Genomic DNA, 5,134 nt, shown 5'->3' with positions numbered 1-5,134 from the left:
GAAACCTAGAAGGAAGAGAAGAAGTTTCTGATTGGATACCTGAGATGAACCTTGAAGTCGAGTGCGAGTGCAAAGGCACTGTCATGGATTGACGGAACCCTAGTTTTGCCATCTGGAAGATCATGTTACACAGATGGATCAAAGCTAGAAGACAGAGTGGGCCTGGGGTTTACATTGAGAACCCAGGGACTGACATCTATTTAGGCTACCTGACCATAATACGGTCCCGCAGGCGGAGATTCGGGCGATCGCGGAATGCGTGAAGTGGTGTGGTGCTAACGCGAGTATGAACATCTTTACCGACTGTAAAATTGCCATAAGGGCAATAACAACCAGGACGGTAAGGTCACGAACAGTCTTGCAGTGTCAGAAGGAGTTTAACGCCTTCTCTGAGGATGGGAAAATCCGCATCGTGTGGGTGCCGGGCCATAACGGAGTAAGGGAAAAGGAAAGGGCAGACGATTTGGCGGTGAAAGCCAGAGGACTGCCGTCAATAAACTTAGTGAATGTCCATGGTGGCATGGAGCGGATTAATATCTGCACTCTCTTTTCAACCTAACCTAACCTAGCTACTAAAACGAGTATACTTAATACTTTAATATATTGCACTTATATCCAAATTTAGTCAGACTTTAATTTTGCATACCTATTGAAATATCGAATAGAACCTTATACGATTTTCCTACGATGGTACGAAAATTGTGGTTTCTACAGCCTTAAAAATCGAAACTCATAAAAGATATGTATGGGAGTCTTATCTAAATCGATTTTGATGAAATTTTGCAGACGTATTGGGATGCCAATTAAACCATCTCATGAAAAATTTTGTAGAGATCGGACCAAAATTGTGGCTTCTACAGCCTTAAAAGTCCATATCGAATGAAATATATATACGGGAGCTATATCTAAATCTATATCTTTTATCCTTGCACCAAAAAATACACTTACGCAAAATTTTTTAAAAACCGACAACAAATGCAACCTGTACCATGATTACAAGAATACATGGACAGGCAGAGAGACGAACATAGCTAAATCGAATCAGGAAGTGATTCTAGGCCGATCCGGATACTTATCGATGGGTCTAGTTCTTCTCCTTCTTAGCGTTGCAAACAAATGCACAAATCTATAATACCCTGTACCACAGTGGTGGTGCATACACGAATATTGTAATAATTGCTCATTTTATTGGCTTAAAACCCTAGGTTAGGTTCAGTTGAAAAGAGGTTACGGATATTAAACCGCCCCATGGCACTATGGACATTAACCTAGGCCAGTAATCGTCTTGTTGTGCGCTCTAAATACAAAAAAGTAACCTCGAAAAAGGAAGACTCCTAATCAATCAGACATGGCCTGATGTAGGGGATATTGTGAGACCCATTGCAACTTACCGTTCCAGCAAAATCGGAAAATAAATGGGCCTGTTATGGGCTTGAGACCTTGAATCGGCAAATCCGGCTGTTTAGGGCTTAAGACCTTAAATCGGCAGATCGGTCCATATGCCAGCTAAATCTAAATGAAGTCTGATTTCTTCCATTCAAGAACTTAACTTGCGTATGGAAATAATATGGATGTGTACCAAATTTCAGCTCAATATCTCCATTTTTGATAGTTACACCCGACACACAGACGGACGTATAGATACACGACACCTCTAGAATTTGACGACGATCAAGAATATATATACTTTGAAAGGATGAGCAGTGATGTATCGAAGTATTGCAAACGGAATAACTGAATAAATATACCCCCTGTGGTATAAAATGATATAAGAATTTAATTAAAGGTCTAAAATCCTCAACTGGATCTACAAAGTACTAGAAAGTAATACAAGCATTTTTATACACTCCACCATAGGATGGGGTACAGTTACTTCGTTATTCCGTTTGTAGTACCTTGATATATTCGTCTAAGAAGTAAAGCGAGCAACATGAAATGTTGCAGAAATACTTCTTATTAGTGTAGGTCGGTCGGGATTGTAAATGGGCCAAATCGGTCCATGTTTTGATATAGCCATATAAACCGATCTTCGACCTTGTTTTCTTGGGTCTCTAGAGAGCGCAATTCTGGTCCGATTTGACTGAAATTTTGCACGTGGTGTTTTGGTATCACTTCCAACATCTGCAATAAGTATGGTTTAAATCGGTTCATGTTTTAATATAGCTGCCATATTAACCGATCTTGGGTCTTGACTTCTTGAGCTTCTAGAGTGCGCAATTCTTATCCGATTGGAATGAAATTTTTCACGGCGTACTTTGTTATGATTTCCAACGACTGTGACGATTATGGTTCAAATCGGTCTGAAACCTAATATAGCTGCCATATAAACCGATTTTGGTCTTGAATTCTTGAGCCTTTAGAATACGCAATTCTTATCCGATTGAAATGAAATTTTGCACTGCATGCTTTGTTAAGATACCCAACAACTGTTCCAAGTATGGTTCATATCGATCCATAACCTGATATAGCTGTCATATAAATCCATCTTGGGTCTTGATTTCTTGAGCCTCTAGAAGGCGTAATTCTTATCCGATTTAAATGAAATGCACGAAGTATTTTGTTACGATATCCAACAACTGTGCCAAGTATGGTTCAAATCGCTTTATAACCTTATATAGCTGTCATATAAACAGATCTGGGGACTTGACTTCTTGAGCTTCTGGAGGACGCAATTCCTATCCGATTTGGCTGAAATTTTGCATGACGTATTTTATTCTTACTATCAACAACTATGTCAAATAAGGTTCAAATCGGTTTATAACTTGAAATAGCTGCCATATAAACCGATCTGGGATCTAGACTTCTTGAGCCTCTACAGGTCGCATTTATTATCAGATTTGTCTGAAATTTTGTACGACGGATGCTCTCATGACCATCAACATACGCGTTTATTGTGGTCTGAATCGGTCTATAGCCTGATACAGCACCCATATAAATGGAACTCCCTGTTTTACTTTTTGAGCCCCCCAAAGGGCGTAACTCTTATTCGAATTGGCTGACATTTTACACAGATCTCCAACATATAATTAATTGTGGTCCAAACCGGATCATATCTTGATATCGTTCTAATAGCAGAGCAAATCTTTTCTTATATCTTTTTTTTGCCTAAGAAGAGATGCCGGGAAAAGAACTCGACAAATACGATCCTTGGTGGAGGGTATACAGGATTCGGCCCGGCCGAACATAGCACGCTTTTATTTGTTTTCATATTAAATAGGTTTTCCCCTAAAATAAACTTTATCTCGGTTATAATAAAACGTCCTTCGAGGACCACAAACTTGTTTATTGATGATCAATATTTTTATTGTTTACAAATTTGCGAAGTTCACTTAGAGAATCTTTTAACTCGATTTTATCGCAACCTATATTTCAGTACCTTTTTGTCGATGATAGGCGTTTGGGGTCATAAGTGGATATTCTATCCGTATCACCCCATTGGCATCTGCGTTGGCCTGTTATTTGCTCAAATATCTACAGTAAAAATTGGCTTTATAAATCCACGTATTGCTGACCCCAATTTTGTTTCTCTAACCTGCAGAAGATGACATTGCTATCAGTTTGCCCCGAAATTTGCAGTAATGGCTCAACTATGTGCTATGATTAGCTAGATAAACTTAATTCGCAAAGTGTCAACCTTTTGCCGCCTTTTTTGCGATTTGTACAGTAAACTGCTGTCTCTAAAACATTCTAAGAAACACATTAAGGTGGTTTGATACACAATACTGAGATAAAACTATAATACCTTTCTGTAAACCTCCATGGTGCGTCCGTTGCTTTGACATTAATAACATTTTCTGTCGCTCGCTATTTATCCTTGTTGTTCCCCTGCCTTTACAATGTACAAGGCTCACACAACAAAATACAAAGCATGAAAAAAAAGAATCTAAAAACGATAAAAGAAAAATTCTTTTAATACATTTAATGATACAAAAAAGCAATTATCCGCATTTAATTAGTTTTGCCTTCTCAACATTTCAAGGAAAAGTTTATGTTGAGCAACAACAAAAAAGAAACAAAGCCGTGGGATTCCGTCGCACAAATTCGTCTTTGACGTTGGCTTTTGGGGTAAGGTGTAGCAAATCACAAAGCAATTGGCTATTACAAAGAAAATGTCTGTTTGACTTATTTAAAGTATTTTCAAATAATGATATTAGGAAAAGACTGCAAATGTCAAATTTAATGCATTTAAAGACTAACAAGTAAAAGCGTGCTAAGTTCGGCCGGGCCGAATCTTATATACCCTCCACCATGGATCGCATTTGTCGAGTTGTTTTCCCGGCATCTCTTCTTAGGCTAAAAAGGATATAAGAAAAGAGTTGCTCTGCTATTAAAACGATATCAAGATATGGTCCGGTTCGGACCACAATTAAATTATATGTTGGAGACCTGTGTAAAATGTCAGCCAATTCGAATAAGAATTGCGCCCTTTGTGGGCTCAAGAAGTAAAATAGAGAGATCGATTTATATGGGAGCTGTATCGGCCAATAGACCCATTCAGACCATAATAAACACGTATGTTAATGGTCATGAGAGAATCCGTCGTACAAAATTTCAGGCAAATCAGATAATAATTGCGACCTCTAGAGGCTCAAGAAGTCAAGATCCCAGATCGGTCTATATGGCAGCTATATCAGGTTATGAACCGACTTGTACTTTTTTTTACATAGTTGTTGAAAGTAACAATAAAAAACGTCTTGCGAAATTTCAGCCAAATCGGATAGGAATTGCGCCCTCTAGAAGCTCAAGAAGTCAAGTCCCCAGATCTGTTTATATGACAGCTATATCAGGTTATGAACCGATTTGAACCATATTTGGCACAGTTGTTGGATATCATAACAAAACACGTCGTGCAAAATTTCATTCCAATCGGATAAGAATTGCGCACTCTAGAGGCTCAAGAAGTCAAGACCCCAGATCGGTATATATGGCAGCTATATCAGGTTATGGACCGATTTGACCCATACTTGGCACAGTTGTTGGATATCATAACAAAACACGTCGTGCAAAATTTCATTCCAATCGGATAAGAATTGCGCACTCTAGAGGCTCAAGAAGTCAAGACCCAAGATCGGTTTATATGGCAGCTATATCAAAACATGGGCCGATATGGGCCATTTACAATACCAACCGACCT

At 38.7% G+C, this 5,134-nt stretch overlaps 1 long non-coding RNA gene across 1 annotated transcript; it reads right to left on the bottom strand.

Moving 5' to 3' along the window:
• Positions 1-3,384: 3,384 nt before the first annotated feature.
• On the bottom strand, positions 3,385-4,106 carry LOC106094332 (uncharacterized). Its single transcript, XR_001222536.2, has 3 exons — positions 3,743-4,106; positions 3,533-3,687; positions 3,385-3,471 (listed from the first exon to the last, which is right to left on the bottom strand). It is a non-coding gene; the product is annotated as an uncharacterized LOC106094332 (long non-coding RNA).
• Positions 4,107-5,134: the final 1,028 nt, after the last annotated feature.

This window comes from Stomoxys calcitrans, chromosome 1, assembly GCF_963082655.1.
Source record: "Stomoxys calcitrans chromosome 1, idStoCalc2.1, whole genome shotgun sequence".
NCBI classification, from domain to species: Eukaryota; Metazoa; Arthropoda; class Insecta; order Diptera; family Muscidae; genus Stomoxys; species Stomoxys calcitrans.
The sequence above is the reverse complement of the archived record's forward strand: the minus strand, read 5'-3'. Positions and strand labels throughout refer to the sequence as shown.